The sequence below is a fragment of the Dendrobates tinctorius genome, unplaced genomic scaffold, assembly GCF_039654945.1.
Source record: "Dendrobates tinctorius isolate UK_male_01 unplaced genomic scaffold, ASM3965494v1 ptg000258l, whole genome shotgun sequence".
NCBI lineage: Eukaryota > Metazoa > Chordata > Amphibia > Anura > Dendrobatidae > Dendrobates > Dendrobates tinctorius.
The window spans coordinates 1460123-1478495 of NW_027361925.1; the positions used below are offsets into that span (position 1 = coordinate 1460123).

Here is an 18373-nt window from a genome sequence, read left to right on the forward strand (position 1 = left end):
GGGCGCCAAACTGAATTGTTGCCCGGGTGGCAGAAAACCTAGATCCACTTCTGAGATACCATGCACGAGGTAGGAGAATGCATAACATTGGGGGATTGGGAGAAATATGCAATATCTAAATAGGTTTTATATAGAGTATATATGACTTTAATCATACAATTCTATAATTTGTACTATTTTTCCTAAATTATCATATCACAAAGTCGACTTAGGCCCCTTTTATGTTCTGAAGTCAGAACTTTCTAAGAGCAGATTCCACCTGCTGGGCTGGGAGGATGGAGGACGTCCAGCTCAGCGCTGCCAAGCCAAGTTTCCTGTTTTGTTTTAGGCAAAGAACAGTCTGTACTTCCCTCTGACTTTGAGATTCTGCCAATTTTCAAGTGCAGCCTTTCTGAGCGAAAATCTGTCAGAAGTTATTGTGAATAGTCTGAGGTAAATGCGTGCGATAAAGCCTTGTGCTCCATGCACATTGTACGGTGCTGGGATCTATCCTGAGGTCAGTAATGGCGATCACAATATGTCCCTTTATATATGAATGAATTGGTCATTTCTTCTCCATAATGGGAGGCCGCGAGGGCATTTTCACTGACCCCTGACAAAACTGTTTCCAGTGCGTAAATTGTGTCCTTCTCTCCTGAATCTCTGCGACCAGCAGAAAATCTGCTCGGTCTCCAGGAGAACATATATTCCAAAGCTGATAACGTTTGGTCTCCAGAGCGTATTATCTAGGTCATGAGAGCAGAGAATACGCTGAGCTAATTGTTCGGAGTCTCATGAATCCAGATGTAATTAGATAATGTTCACAGTTCTTGTAAATCTACAAGTACAGACAATGGCCACCACATTTTCAGGTTTATAATATGAGAATACCTGTATAATGAGCGGTTTCACCAGCACAACACGTAATATAAACTGATATTAAACTTTATGTGCGTCATCATGTTAGAGTCTTTTAATATCGCAGCGTGTTACAAGATCCAACCTGAAGCTGCAATTACCGTGCAGGAAACATTAGCAGATTGTTTATTTGTAGTTTTCTAGTTTTCCATTCTTACAGGGACAGATCACTTTGTCTTGTAAAGTAAATCTACTGTAGGGCTCTATGGGACAGGTGGCCATTTAAATGACTGACCTCACTTAACCATCTATGTCAAAAGTGTACAACCTTGCATAGTTCAAGGGTCATATTGTCATACTGAACCAATCCCAAAGGGCGCAAAAAAATTAAAGGGGTACTTACATAGACACATTGCCAGAACCATTGTCAGTACATGAGTACATCACCACGCTTAGTTCAGTGACCAATGGCAATGTCAGGTCAGACCCCGTCATGTACACTTTCATCCCATGAGCCAGCTACTCCCAATATGACCATAACAATGGTAAAGAGATGCTGGGAGTTGTTGTTACCAGCCATCATCAGACTGTAGTTCATATGGGAACCACAACACTGATGTGACTTGGTATCACAAATAAACATTTACATCCAGGGACCTTCAAAGTGACATCTTCTCTGACTGGAATTTTTCTCATCTTTTTTGTCTCCTTGTAGAACAGACGCTGTGATGAGATTCCATAACCACGTCTCGGCAGAATTCCCTCTTCTTCAGCCTTTTACAGCACATCATGACATGGTGCCCTTAAAAGAGTCATTAAAAAGCACCATGAATGAAAATATGTCCTCTGCTGTTCCTGCAAATAAATAATTGCCCCTCACTGTGCTTCCGGAACAAAATATGATTCGCACACTGTTCCTCTTATGATATATCACCTCCACACTGTCCACACTGTCCCTTTTATGTCCCTGTCCCTCTTATATATCACCTCCACACTTTCCCTCTTATGATATATCCCCTCCACACTTTCCCTCTTATGATATATCCCCTCCACACTGTCCCTCTTATGATATATTACCTCCACACTGTCCCTCTTATGTTATATTACCTCCACACTGTCCCTCTTATGATATATAACTTCCACACTGTCCCACTTATGATATATCCCCTCCACACTTTCCCTCTTATGATATATTATCTCCATACTGTTCCTCTTATGATATATTACCTGCACACTGTCCTTCTTATGATATATTAGCTACACACTGTCCTTCTTATGATATATTACCTCCACACTGTCCCTCTTATGATATATCCCTTCCACACTTTCCCTCTTATGATATATCCCCTCCACACTGTCCCTCTTATGATATATTACCTACACACTGTCCCTATTATGATATATTACCTGCGCACTGTCCCTCTTATGGTATATCACCTCCACACTGTCCCCCTTATGATGTATTACCTGCACACTGTCGCTCTTATATTACCTCCACACTGTCCCTCTTATGGCATATTACCAGCACACTGTCCCTTTTACGATATATCACCTCCACACTGTCCCTCTTATGTTATATTACCTCCACACTGTCCCTCTTATGATATATAACTTCCACACTGTCCCACTTATGATATATCCCCTCCACACTTTCCCTCTTATGGTATATTATCTCCATACTGTCCCTCTTATGATATATTACCTGCACACTGTCCCTATTATGATATATTACCTACACACTGTCCCTATTATGATATATTAGCTACACACTGTCCTTCTTATGATATATCCCCTCCACAATTTCCCTCTTATGATATATAACTTCCACATTGTCCTTCTTATGATATATTAACTCCACACTGTCCCTCTTAAGATATATTACCTGCACGCTGTCTTTGTTATGATTTATCACCTCCACACTGTCCCTCCTATGATATACTACCTGAACAATGTCCCTCCTATGATATATTACCTCCACACTGTCCGTCTTATGATATATTACCTCCACACTGTCCCTCTTATAATATATCCCCTCCACACTTTCCTTCTTATGATATATCCCCTCCACACTGTCCTTCTTATGATATGTCACCTCCACACTGTCCCTCTTATGATATGTCACCTCCACACTCTCTCTCTTATGATATAAAATCTCCACACTGTCCCTCTTATGATATATTACCTACACACTGCCCTTCTTATGATATAATACCTGCGTACTGTCGCTCTTATATTACCTCCACACTGTCCTTCTTATGACATATTACCAGCACACTGTCCCTCTTACGATATATCACCTCCACAAAAGCATAGATATAATGGGAACGTTGCAATACTGAAGATTAATTACATTTTATATACTTAATAGAACTATTTTTAGATGAACCATGATTAACCCCTTTACTACCAAGGGTGGTTTGCACATTAACTCCCGGGCCAATTTTTACAATTCTGACCACTGTCCCTTTATGAGGTAATACCTCAGGAACGCTTCAACAGATCTAGGCGATTCTCAGACTGTTTTCTCATGACATATTTTACTTCACTTTAGTGGTAAAATTTCTTCGCTATAACTTACGTTTATTTATGAAAAAAACAGAAATATGGTGAAAATTTTGAAAATTTAGCAATTTTCAAACTTTGAATTTTTATGCCCTTAAACCAGGGAGTTATGTGACACAAAATAGTTAATAAATAACATTTACCACATGTTTACTTTACGTCAGCACAATTTTGGAAACAATTTTTTATTTGTTAGGAAGTTATAAGGGTTAAAAGTTGACCAGCGATTTCTCATTTTTACAACACCATTTTATTTTTAGGGACCACATCACATTTGAAGTCACTTTGAGGGGTCTATATGATAGAAAATACCCAAAAGTGACACCATTCTAAAAACTGCACCCCTCAAGGTGCTCAAAACCACATTCAAGAAGCTTATTAACCCTTCAGGTGCTTCACAGGAATTTTTTAAATGCTTAAAAAAAACATTTAACTTTTTTTTATAAAAAAAATTACTTCAGATTCAATTTTTTTATTTTACCAAGGGTAACAGGAGAAATTGGACTGCAAAAGTAATTGTGCAATTTGTCCTGAGTACGCCGATATGTGGGGGGGGGAACCACTGTTTCGGCGCATGGCAGAGCTCAGAAGGGAAGGAGCGCCATTTGACTTTTACAATGCAAAATTGGCTGGAATTCAGATCGGATGCCATGTCAAGTTTGGAAAATGGAAATAAATACATTTTTTTTATTTTATTATTTTTCCCTAACTAAGGGGGTGATAACGGGGGGTTTGATTTACTATTTATGGCGGTTTTTATATTTGGCAGCTGTCACACGCTAAAAGATGCTTTTTATTGTAAAAATAGTTTTTGCATCACCACATTTTGAGAGCTAGAATTTTTCCATATTTTGACCCACAGTCATGTGAGGTCTTATTTTTTGCGGGATGAGTTGATGGTACCATTTTCAGGCACGTGACTTTTTTGATCGCTTTTTATTCCAATTTTTGGGACGCAGAATGAACAAAAAACAGCGTTTCATGAATTTCTTTTGGGGGGGGTGCGTTTACACCGTTCCGCCTGCGTTAAAATTGATAAAGGGCTTTTATTCTTCGGGTCAGTATGATTACAGCGATACCTCATTTATGTCGTTTTTTTATGTTTTGTTGGTTTTATGCAATGAAAACAATTTTACATAAAAAATAATTATTTTGCATCGCTTATTCTGCAAGCTATAACTTTTTTATTTTTTTGCTGATGATGCTGTGTAGTGGCTCGTTTTTTGTGGGACAAGATGACATTTTCAGTGGTGCCATGGTTATTTATATCAGTCTTTTTGATCGCGCGTTATTGCACTTTTTGTTTGGCGGTATGATGATAAAGCTTTATTTTTTGCTTCGTTTTTTATTTTTATTTTTTAAGGGGTTCAATAAAGGGGTTAACTAGTGGGACAGTTTTATAGGGCGGGTCGTTACGGACACGGCAATACCAAATATGCGTACTTTTATTGTTTTTTTTATTTTCAAAAGATGAATTTATTAGGGAATTTTATTTATTTATTTTTTTTAATTTATTTAGCGATTTTTTATAAATTATTTTTACACTTTTATTTTTATTTTAACTTTATTACAATGTCCCAGGGGGGACATAACTGTCATGTGACAGATCGCTGATCTGTCACATCACAGATCGCTGTGACAGATCAGCGATCTGTCACAGGCAGTGCTGCAGGCTTCCTCATGCCGGCGTTTTGCATGCATGAGGAAGCCGCCTCCCTGCAGGCCCCCGAAGGTTCCTGCCGCCATTTTGGATTCGGGAACCTGCAGGGAAGGAGACCCCCGCAGCAGCGCTGCACATCGCGCTACTGTGGGGGTCTCGGAATCACGGAGGGAGCCCCCTCCCTCCCGATGCTTCCCTAAACCCCCGGTACACTGCGATTGTGAGCACAGCTGATCGCGCTAGACGTACTATTCCATCCTTGGGACTTAAGTCCCAGGGCACATGGGCGGAATAGTACGTCTAATGTAGGAAAGGGGTTAAGGAAGTTCATCCATGAAAGTCAGACAAGGTTTCTTAAGACATTTGGAAGTCTACATTTCAGTTATTTTGCTGAATTATCTTACAGAATAGAAAACAATATAATGTTGATTAATAACAATCAGAAGAACTGATTATGTGTATTAGAATACGTGGCTTCGAAGCTGCGTCAGTTCTTGGAGGATTGGAAAATGAGGCAATCAACAGATGGTAATTAACTAATTATAAGGAATTTCAACATTTTCCCAATGTTTCATATAAATGAAATAAAGTAAGAGACTAGAGTAAAGTATAAAAAGTAGTCAACTGGTCAAGCGTTTAAAGCCTTCAAACAAAATCTAGAACTCATCTCTTCCAGAAATCATAAAATCTGCAATCACCCTATTGCTACCAGACAAGGTATCAGTGGCTTCTTCCTTCGGACACTGTCTCTTTCCTCTTTCCTGGTGGGTTGTAAGCCTTCCAAACAGGGTGTCCTCTCCCTTTGTACCAGCCCATAACTCATTTAGACATTTTCCTTTGTACTAGAAATTTTACAGCCCCTGGAATTAGAGAACATTTCCAATCTCGTCAACATGGAAATTGTAAAACCAAGAAGGAAAAGTAGAATTATAGAAACCACAGAATGGAGACATGTTAGGCTGGTTTCACATTAGCGCTTTTGCGCGCAGCGCCTCATGCGCTATCGGTCGCATGCGCCATGCACCCCTATGTTTAACATGGCGGGCACATGGTCTAGCGCTAGCACGCGTTCATCAGTGTTTTCGTGCGCATGCGCTTTTTCCAGGTGAGCGCCCAGACGCACTAGACGCTACATGTTGCATTTTTTGTTCTGCCCAACCTCGTCAAAAAAACGCATGCGATCGTGTGCACACAGAATACGCAAAAAAACTCATTACAGTCTATGGGAGCGCAGGCATGCGCTTGGTCATGCACACTCCAGCACTTTTGAGCACATGCGATTTTTGAGTAAACAATGTCTAGACACTGGTTTAAACCACCTCCTACACAAAGCAAAATTGTTTGGGGGGTTGTGTAGATAAAAAAAGGTGTTTGCACTGGCATAATAATACTCTACAGACTGCCTGCAAGAGACCAGAGCCCTTTCTGCATTTGGAGCAAAGCTGCAACATCAAGAATGTGAGTATTCTAAAACCTAATGTCTGCCTGTCCTTTTAAATGTATTATGTACTAATGCCTTTTATTTTTTTTTATTGCAGCATGTCTTCTGGGGATGAATATCGGCCGTCCCGTGGTAAACTGGCCCAAGCAGAGTGTGATGTGAGTATCTTCCTGCCCTACAAGTATCTGCTTCAACATGTACACATGTTTAAAATTAATTTTTATTCTTTTTCAGACATCATCGGACACGTTTTCAGAGTCCGAAGTGCAGGAGCAGCCAAGCCAAGTGCCGTTGGTAAGACAGGCTGTAAGTATAGACTGACTGTGAATGTCCATTTTTTTTTTCATGGTTTTTTTCCTGTTCTGTTTTTCATCTTAAATCTTTCTTCTTTTCTGTATGTTTTTCTATCTTTTTTATTTACAAATATTTCCAAGAATCTAATTTTTTTTTCTAGGTTCCACAACGGGATGAAGACATCTTTCTGAACAATGACACCCTGATTCGCCTGGTCCAGGAGCGTGTCCTGCTGTGGGACAGCCGTGATCCGCAGCATGCGAACATGGTGGTGACCCGCCAGCTCTGGAATGAGGTGGCCGCAGCGCTGATGGATGGCTGGGACAACGCATGTACCAGGGTCCGCAAGGATTTTCGTAAGTATTTAAAAGCTCTGTGATGCCGTAGTGACTCTTGGCCGTGATCACACAGGTGTGTGTCACGCTAGATATATTCTAGCATGATACACAATTGTGTTATCATGGCAAACAGTGAGTGCATTGTCTATTGTATTGCTGTGTGATGCTGCATTGACTGTTGGCTATGTTCACACAGGTGTGTGTCATGCTAGATATAATCTAGCATGATACACAATTGTGTTACATTGGCCAACAGTGAGTGCATTGGCTATAGAATTGCTGTGTGATGCCACATTGAGTCTTGGCCATGTTCACACAGGTGTGTGACATGCTAGATATATTCTAGCATGATACACAATTGTGTTATCATGGCCAACAGTGAGTACATTGTCTGTTATATTACTGTGTAATGCCGCATTGACTGTTGGCCATATTCACACAGGTGTGTGTCATGACTCAAGAGTCTTCTTGAGAATGATTCAACAAGTTTTTCACACCTGGATTTGGGGATCCTCTGCCATTCTTCCTTGCAGATCCTCTCTAGTTCCATCAGGTTGGATGGTGAACATTGGTGGACAGTAGTGATGAGTGAGTATACTCATTGCTCGGGTCTCCCTGATCAAGCTTGGGAGGTCTCCGAGTATTTTGGCATGCTCGGAGATTTAGTTTTCGTTGCCTCAGCTGCATGATTTGCGACTGCTAGACAGCTTGAATACATGTGTGGAATGCCTGTTTGTTAGGGAATTCTCACATGTATTCAGCCTGTCTACAAGTTGCAAATCATGTAGCTGAGGCTACGAAGACTAAATCTCTGAGCATGCCAAAATACTCAGAGATCACCTGAGCAAGCTCGGGGAGACCCGAACAACGATCCTACTCGCCCATCACTATGAGATATAGATGAACGGAGGGCACAGCTGGAATGAAAAACTAAGGGGTCACCTCACCAATGATATACTTAAAAACACACTTGGAACAAAGAAAAGGAAAGCAGTATACCTAGGTTTGGGATCTCTAGCATGTATAAAAAGGTTAATTTTTGTTTTTTGCTTAATTACAGACACACATATGCAACACAGCAAGACATTGAAAACATTTAAAAAATGCAAATAAATGCAATGATGTCAAAATCATAGAATAATGATATGATGACTCTCCCACAACAAAAAACCCCATGTAACAACAATAGATGTAAATAGATAACAAGCAGACCACCTCAGACATATAAATAATCACATACATAAAACAATGTAGTCATAAATAAATAATTAAGGGGCCCTGCTTGTAATAATAGAAAAAACGCTATTCACAGAACCATGTAAACCAAAAATGGAGGCTAAAAATGTATAGGCCTCTGAATCACAGACCTCCAAATAAAGTGTGCAAAAAAGGAGGCACAGAATATATAAGCCTCTAAATCACAAAACTTCCCCAAAAAATGTACAGGCACCTAAGATATAAAATACCTGACCATGGGAATAAGAGGCTAATAACTCCTATACCCATAGGTTATCCCCAGCACTTATTCGACACCTTATCCATCTGCAATGCTGAACATTTTTTTCTTCATGCACTTGCCGGTATAGGAGTTATTAGCCTCTTATTCAAATTGTCAGATATTTTACATCTTAGGTGCCTGTACAGTTTTTTGGGAGGTTTGAATACTTATGACCATGTAACATAGTAACATACAGTAGTTAGCAAGGCCGAAAAAAGACACTTTTCCATCCAGTTCAGTCTATATTCCATCAGAATAAATCCCCAGATCTACGTCCTTCTAAAGAACCTAATAACCGTAAGATACAATATTGTTACGCTCCATGAAGACATCCAGGCCTCTCTTGAACCCCTCGACTGAGTTCACCATCACCACCTCCTCAGGCAAAGAATTCGAGATTCTCAATGCCCTAACCAGGGGAAGAGTCCTGAGATCATTTGCATATTCCCAGTGCCTTCTTGGATATGTGAAGAGTCTCCGCGAGCTCAACGATCACTGGGTTTTGGCCGTTGCAGCTGAAAAGAGGAAATCGGTATACCAGGGGAAGAGTCTTGAGGAGAGAATTTGCATATTCCCAGTGCCTTCTGGGATAAGTGAAGAGTCTCCGCGAGCTCAGCAATCACTGGATTTTGTCCATTGCAGCTGAAAAGAGGAAATCGGTAAACAGCGCGCCTATCGGCGTGCAAATTTTGGCTCATTCTTCGTCACTTTGAAAACTCTTTGACAATAAGAATATGGAAGAGGCCAGGAGCCATTTGGTGAGCTGCATTTCTTGCTACATGTTCACAGACTTAACAGTGGAAAAGCCAAACTTCACATGTCAGAAATGCAAACTTGTGTTAGCTACATTGAAGATCATTAAGGAAGGTGAAGAGTTCTTAGACAGAGCAGAATTAGCTCTTCATGTTACAGAAAGAGAAGAAATTCGAAGTGCACCTGAAGAAACAGAGGAATGGAGACATGTGACCCAGAGAAGCAGGAGGATCGGGAGGCAGTCAGCACCCATACTGCTCAGGAACCAGTACCAGGCTCTCACGCAGGAAAACGATGAAGAAATACATCAGGATAAGACTTTGCCCACAAACAGCAACCTTGTACACCTTCAGAATCCTCCTGGATGGAGAAAGAAAAATGTTGTGAAGAAGAAACGGAGAGTGGTGGTCATGGGGGATTCCCTGTTGAGAGGAAAAGAGGCCGCTATCTGCAGACCGGATATAACTTCAAGAGAAATGTGCTGTCTTCCAGGTGCAAAAATTAAAGATGTGTCTGACAGGATATCAGGACTCTTCAGACCTACAGATGACTACCCATTCCTGCTAATACATGTGGGGACAAATGACACCGCAAGAAATGACCTGGAAACCATCTGCAGAGACTTTGAAAACTTAGGCAAGAAAGTGAAAGAACTGGGAGTGCAGGTGGTCTTCTCTTCCATCCTCCCAGTGGATGGCCATGGAACAAGGAGGTGGAATAAGATTCTGCAGGTGAACAACTGGCTACGTCGATGGTGCCGTCAGCAACGATTTGGATTTCTGGATCACGGAGTTAGGCTAAGTGCACACGTTGCAGAAAATTTATGCTCAAAAACCTGAATCCCTTCCCAGAAACCGCACCTATTTTTCTGCGGCGTTTTTTGCGCGGGTTTTGCGCGGTTTTGATGCGTTTTTGATGCGTTTTTTTCCGCAGCAGTTTCTAAACACATGGAAGAAGCCAAAACCGCGGAAAAATCCTCAAAATTAATGTGCATGCTGCGTTTTTTACCGCGATGCGGTTTTTTCGCGGTAGAAAACGCATCAATGTGCACAAAAAGTGCAAAATGCATAGAAATGACTGTGCAGCTTATTTTTAGCGGTTTTATAGCTGTTTTATAGTGAAAACCGCGGTAAAAACCGCTAAAAAAACGCTGTGTGTGAACACAGCCTGAATTACCTATAAGATGGACTACTTGCTAGAGATGGGGTGCACCTTACAAAGACTGGAAAATGTATTTGGAAGTCGCCTTGCTACACTCATCAGGAGAGCTTTAAACTAGAACAACATGGGAAGGGAAGCAAAAGGCCAGAAAAAGCCATACACCTGACAAATGCTATTGAGAACTCTGCTATTAGAAGTGGAAAGGAAGAACAAAGACAAAAGAATCTAATTAATAAAAATATTGGAGAAAGAGAAACCAATCACATACTAAAATGTTTCTATACTAATGCACAAAGCATGGGCAACAAACAAGGAGAACTGGAACTACCAACACAGGAAAAGAAATATGATGTCATTGGAATCACTGAAACTTGATGGGACAATACACATGATTGGAATACAAGGCTAGAAGGATACAACTTATTTGCAAGAAACAGACATGATAAACGAGGAGGAGGTGTCGCATTGTATGTTAGAAACGCGTATATCTGCACAGAGATTGAAGCTTCAGAGATTGGGAGTTCTGTGGAAACTGTTTGGGTAAGAATACAAGGACAGAACAATGGAAAGGACACCATTGTAGGCATTTACTACAGGCCGCCTGTGCAAGCTGAAGATATGGATGAACTCTTTATGCATCAAATGGCCAAGTTCTCCAAAAAATATGACATAGTTGTCATGGGAGATTTCAACTATACAGACATTTGTTGGGAATCTCTCTCAGGCAAAACTAACAGGTCAAGGAAATTCTTATCCTCTCTTGCTGACAACTTTATCTTCCAAAAGGTAGGGGAGAAAACAAGGGGAACTGCTACCTTGGATCTAATCCTTATAAACAGAGAGGAAATGGTTGAGGAGGTAAAAGTGGCTGGGACCCTAGGAGGTAGCGACCATGCTATTTTAGAATTTTGGAAAACTAGAGGAGGAAGACCTGTGAAGACTCAGATGTCAAGGTTAGATTTCAGAAAGGCAGATTTTAAGGGATTCAGAAAGAGAATTGGAGGAATCCAATAGCTGGATATCCTTAAAGACAAAAATGTCGAGGATGGATGGGAAATCTTGAAAAATGAAATTCTCAAAGCACAATTGTTGACAATTCTGAAAAGAGGGAAGAATAGGAAGCATTTAAGGAAACCAGGATGGATGAACACAGAACTTAGGCACATGCTAAAAAGGAAGAAAAAAATGTTTATAAAATGGAAAGAGGGAGGCATATCTAAAGAAGAATATAATACTGTCTGCAGAACCTGCAGGGCACAAATCAGATTACTAAAGCTGACAATGAATTGAGGCTTGCAAGAGATGTGAAAAGCAATAATAAAGGATTTTGGGGATATGTCAAAAGTAAAAGAAAAGTCAAAGATGCTATAGGATTTTTACAGGATGAAAATGATGAAATGGTAAGACAGGATGTTGAGAAGGCCAAACTTTTAAATTCCTATTTTGCATCTGTTTTCTCTCAGAAAGGAAATGTAACATCAACTGTTCTTCACTGTCCTATTAAGGGAATAGAAGAATCCAGGATATCTATAAACAGAAAGATAGTGAGGAAACACTTAGCTAACCTAAATGAATTCAAGTCTCCAGGTCCAGATGAATTACACCCCAAAGTACTGAAGGAGATAGCAGAAGAAATTTTTGAAACCCTCTCCATAATCTTTGAAAATTCTTGGAGAACAGAAGTCCCAGAAGACTGGAGAAGAGCAAATGTTGTTCCTATCTTCAAAAAGGGGAAGAAGGTGGACCCAGGCAACTATAGGCTGGTGAATCTGACTTCTATACCAGGAAAGATCTTTGAACAAATTATTAAACAACATGTATGTCAGTACCTGGATAAGAATGAAGTGATTAAACAGAGTCACCATGGGTTTGTAACTAATAAGTCATGTCAGACTAACTTAATTTCCTTCTATGACGAAATCACTGATTGGGTGGATCAGCGAAATGCTGTAGATATAGTATATCTTGACTTCAGCAAAGCATTTGACAAAGTATCTCACACAATCCTTATTGAAAAAATGACTAGGTATGGAATGGACAAGGCAACTGTTAGGTGGATTCATAACTGGCTTAGTGATCGGACCCAAAGAGTGGTCGTAAATGGCTGCACATCCAGTTGGAAGAATGTCTCAAGTGGGGTACCACAGGGCTCTGTCCTGGGCCCTGTATTGTTCAACATCTTTATCAACGATTTAGATAACGGGATTGAGGGTAAACTGGTTAAATTTGCTGATGACACAAAGCTAGGAGGGATAGCTAATACTAGAGAAGAGAGAGAGAGGATTCAAAAATATATAAATAAACTGGAGCAGTGGGCAGCAACTAACAGAATGGTTTTTAACAGGGAAAAATGCAAAGTACTACATCTGGGCAATAAAAATGAAAAAGCATATACAGAATGGGAGGAATAGGGCTAAGCAACAGCACATGTGAAAAAGACTTGGGTATACTAATATATCACAGACTGAATATGAGTCAACAGTGTGATGCAGCAGCAAAAAAGGCAAATGCAATTCTAGGATGTATTAACAGAAGCATACAGTCTAGATCACGTGAAGTCATTATTGCCCTCTACTCCTTTTGGTCAGACCTCATCTGGAATACTGTGTCCAGCTTTGGGCACCACATTTTAAAAAAGACATCAACAAACTAGAGCAAGTTCAGAAAAGAGCGACCAGAATGGTGACCGGTCTGCAAACCCTGTCTTATGGGGAAAGGTTGCATGATTTGGGAATGTTTAGCTTGCAAAAGAGAAGACTGAGAGGAGACTTAATAGCTGTCTACAAATATCTCAAGGGCTGTCACATTGTAGAAGGATCATCTTTATTCTCATTTGCACAAGGAAAGACTAGAAGCAATGGGATGAAACTGAATGGGAGGAGACACAGATTAGATATTAGAAAAAACTTTTTGACAGTTAGAGTGATCAATGAGTGGAACAGGCTGCCTCGAGAAGTGGTGAGTTCTCCTTCAATGGAAGTCTTCAAACAGAGGCTGGACAGACATCTGTCTGGGATGATTTAACGAATCCTGCTTTGAGCAGGGGGTTGGACCAGATGGCCCAGGAGGTCCCTTCCATCTCTATAATTCTATGAATCTATGATTCTATGATTCTAACAGTAAAGAATCCTCTTCTATGTTGGTGGAAAAACCTCCAGACGCAGAGAATGCCCCCTTGTGACCGTCACATTCCTTGGTATAAACAGATCCTCTGAGAGATATTTGTATTGTCCCCTTATATACTTATACATGGTTATTAGATCACCACTTAATCGTCTTTTTTCTAGACTAAATAATCCTAATTTTGCTAATCTCTCTGGGCATTGTAGTTCCCCCATCCCCTTTATGAAATGTGACATTTCAGTTTTTCTTTTTTAACAAATTTGCAAAAATTTCTACATTTCTGTTTATTTCTGTCAAGATGGGGTGCAGAGTGCACATTAATGAGAAAAAAATGAACTATTTTGAATTTACCAAGTGGCTGCAATGAAACAAAGAGTGAAAAATTTAAAGGGGTCTGAATACTTTCCGTACCCACTGTATATTACACACAATTACTGTATACAGTATACTGTTCAGTGCAGGGTTTTAAGGTCATTATACAGCTGACATTGCACATAGTTTATCTATCATGATAATAAAACTACCAGTCATTGAGTTCATTCCTATACATATCGCCACTGTACACAGTACATTACCCGCAATCACACACTTCTCTGTCAGGTTCATCAGCACATGGACTCTTATCATTCATCTTCTTGTTAGGAAAACATTAGATTACAGTACATCTCATCCTGCAAGTTTTTCTCCTCAGGAGTCTACTGTAAATCTAAAGAAAATATACTTAGTGCATGATCATTCCTTACTGTACGGTCATCATTGCACACGTATGTCTGGTCATTAAAATAAGTTTGTCTGTGAATCAGCTCACTGCCAGCAGCAGACGATGGATTCCAAGCAGTGTTAAATGTGAATGCCTTTAGTCGAGCCGCTGTGGTCCATTGCTATGTCTAAGCATGGGCCATCTGAGGACCCACTGCCACTTGGTATGACTGGTTGTACCCGGATTACAGACAGCCATCCTATGCCTGTGTTTGGCTCACAAGGGAATAGACCGTTGGAGTCTCAGGAGCATGAGCAGCATTAGTTCAGGACAGGTTTCCAGCTTACTGATGGTAGACCTAGAAAATAATGAGGTTCTAAAACACAAAACAGATCACAAAGTGGGTGAACTTTTTATTCCACGGTGATTGTTATAGTTCCATATGGTTCTTAGTAGAATACATCATTGGCATCAGAAGACGAGGTTCTATTATGCATTTATTAGAACTTATTGTAATCTATTCAGAAATATTACCTTTGGATGACACCAGTCACATGACACATCATTGAGTGCAGTATGTTTTTGACTTCCAAGTCTGATTTAAAGGTGGTTATATTCTAAGACATTTGCACTGTGTTGAGAAAAAAAAGAACTAGAAAAACTGAATTTTAATGTGTCAGATACTTTGTTTTCAAGTGAGAGACTCTGCCACCGGAGGTGTCCAGCAGGAGCAGCAGCGTATGTGTCTCTCTAGCCATAACACATGCCTGTGTAAGGGGGTGAGGAGAAGACGCCATGTCAAGAGGGAGTGGAATTTAAAAGTAATGTATAAGAATGTTTTATTGTTGTAGGTTATGGGGACACAGCATTGTATCTTAATGAACGAGATGTCTATTTTTAGCAAGCTGGGAGGAATAGACTGTTATCTATATGTTGACTTTTGAATTTAAGCATTTCTTTCTGTCTGGTCAAGAAAGCAGACTTTTGTTTGTGCAAGACTTTAATAAAGACTTGTGAGCTGATATTTCATATAACATATTGTGCTCTTAACCTTGATGACTGGTGGTGATTACTGATATGCTAATTATGACTGATAGTTTGGTGACTTCAAAAACAGAGGAGGAAAAACTGCAAATAGATTAAATAATCAAGTAATGCTGTTTGATCTCATCCATTCTTACCCTTTATGTAAATACTGGATGAAAGACACTTGTTAAGTTTAAAAATAGGTTACATGCCTCTTTATAGGGAGACTGACAGAGAGAGAGAGACATTCAGAGATTCTGCCAAGATATACAAACATCAAGGGGACCCTAAAGGACTGCTGCCCATACATCATGGCTCCATCACAAGGGACACGGATTTATCATTCTACAGGAAACAACCTAGGGAACCTTGGCTCTGGTTGGAAGAATACAGACCTGCTCCATTGACCATCGCTAAACCATGTATACATTTGGAGAAAGCCAGGATTGGGACCCGCTGGTCGCCTGGCTCTTTGGAGATGTTCGGAGAAGCCATATTGTGACCATCAGGTCAACTGGCCTTGTACCTGGACTATCATCTTACTACGCTTGTCGTTACCTCTCTGTGTGCATGTCACAGGTGGGGAAGTCAGCCCTGGAAGTTCTGAAGTAACAGCTGCCATTATCCCGGAGAGTCAGCGAAAGGGTAGGATCACAAACGCGAGGAATACGAATGGGTCTCACATGTTAATACCCGGCACTGCCGCCAGCACTCAGGAGTGGAGCATGCGGCTGCATGTATTGCTATGTGGACACACGCTCTGATCCGAGTGCTGGCGGCAGTGCAGGGTATTGACATGTGATACTCTGTCGTATTCCTCATATGTGTGATCCCGGCTGAAGGGTGGGATTCTGTAATGTGCACCATCTTGGGGTATTTTTCTGGGACTGTTCTATATGTTTTCTGCCTGTTCTGTGGTTCAATAAAGCATTGCCACACTGTTTTACCCTCACCCTGTGTTGTCTGAGTAGCGCTATGCCAACAATAAAGGGAGAGCGGGCGTTCAGCGGGATGATCCCTTGTCTACGTGGTTCCAGCTAGCGGACCTGGGCACCCGTTGACGCCCCATGTCTCCAAATTTCCATTTTATCCTTATGGATGTTCTTTCTCGGTTTTCCTGGAGATTTTACCTCAAGGCCATCCCCAGTTAATAGGGAAGGGCTGTCCATAGAAAAATCAGTGGAAGGCATATGGATACACTTAGCAACAGTCAGGGTAAGATATAGTTAAAAGCTTGAGAATAGCCCAAATATTGGGAAGGCTTAGATCAGATAAAAAGAGGAAGCACTTTCTAGTTCAGGGGAGAGAGTAGGAAGTCTCAGACAGGGTTAGGAGTGACAGGTTCAAGGTCAGCAGATGCGTTAGACAGCAAAGTGTCCTGTCAGTCTCTTGTCTCCCAGACAGCATAAGAACACTTCTGAAGTTTTGTGCAGATCCCGGGGCGATCCAAGATATAGGACCCAGAAGAGGCATTGCATTCCATGTCTCTTTCTCCCTTAAGTGAAAGAGGACTGTCAGGTCCCACTGAGAAAGATGGTGGGCCTCAGGGACGTTGTATAGAGTCTGTTGAGGTGGGGGCAGATCAAGCAGAACGGATGCAAGGACTGATTTTTTTATGTAACCCCTTCTCATGTACAGCACCATGGAATCAATGGTGCTATATAAATAAATAATAATAATAATAGTGTACTGGGAAAAGGGAATACCAACCGGAGGGGGGCCAATTCTGTATGCCGCAGCCATATGTATCCAAAGAACACAGTAAGCCATACCTGTAGAACAGAGCCAAATATCTCTCGTTATGTGTGTGTGGCGCCCCTGAGGGTTCAGTTTCCACAGAGATACTGCACCTCCTCCTGAGGTGTAATATCCCACTCCCCAGGTAAGATGGTAACACCTGATCAGACTCCACCACTGACATCCAGCACAGACACTTTAGAATAGCAGAGCATCCTTTGTGGCTCCCTGCTTGGAACACAAAGAGTGCTGGGAAGTGGGTGGAGGTTAGATTGCACAAGAGAGCTAAAGAAGATTAGGAAAGGGTCAGTTAGTGAGAGAAGATCCCCGGAGAGGGATAGAGTGAAAGCAGGTACTGCAGCAGACTCCTGTGATCTGGAGCTGCTGGCACGGGAAAGAACAAGAGAAAGCCTGATTCTTCAGAAGGAAGAGAGATTAGTACAGGATGTAAAGAGAAGAGAACTGAGGACAAGGGTGAGAGCAGAGTGCTTCCTCAAGTTTAAGGCGCATGGTCCAGAGTCCGGTCTCCGAGGTTGTATGGATACTTATGTTCCTGCAGCAGAAACCGGAGGAATAGAAGTTGTCACCACTTTATTCCCATTTAAGACTTGGGGGCACAACAGCAACGTGTGTGAGTCGGGACATGATAGCAAGAAGTCCCCGAAGCAGGCTACAGCTGTCTGCCGTACATGTGGAGTGTTGAGTAACATCAAGCAGGAGAAACTTCAGTGCAGCTCAGTACTGCAAGTACCTCAGATAAGCGCTAGAAAGGAGACGTTCAGGACAGGCACACGAAAGGGAGTGCTGGAAAGGTTAATTCCATCTGCCTGAGAGTTGGCTGAGCCCCTGGTCTGGAGACCGCGGCATTGAAGCTGGCACCTGTCTGTGCCAGGAACGTGAGTAAAAGAACTGGAACTGCACTCAGCTATCTCCTTGCCATCTTCCTGCTCCAACCCACTCCGCACTGCTACATCCCTGTGCTTAACACTGCACTCTTTCCCTCAACACCTATTACTATTGCCCTGGGATTACAGCTCCACCTGTGGGGAGCTTCAACATCATTGCTGCACCACACCATCTGTCCCAGAGAAGCAACCCTGCAGCACTGGTCAAACTGACCAGAAACCACAGGTGGCGTCACGAATCATCTCAACAACTTTATCCCCATCACTCTACCCCTTTTACATTGACTGCCTGAGGCCACGGACAGGGTCACTGCCACTGTGACATCTCTCATTGAAAT

General features: G+C 41.4%; 1 long non-coding RNA gene across 1 annotated transcript; it reads left to right on the forward strand.

The window, feature by feature from the left end:
* The first annotated feature begins 396 nt into the window (after positions 1-396).
* Positions 397-1716, forward strand: LOC141069312 (uncharacterized). Its single transcript, XR_012226536.1, has 2 exons — positions 397-496; positions 1553-1716. It is a non-coding gene; the product is annotated as an uncharacterized lncRNA (long non-coding RNA).
* The last annotated feature ends 16657 nt before the right edge of the window (positions 1717-18373 follow it).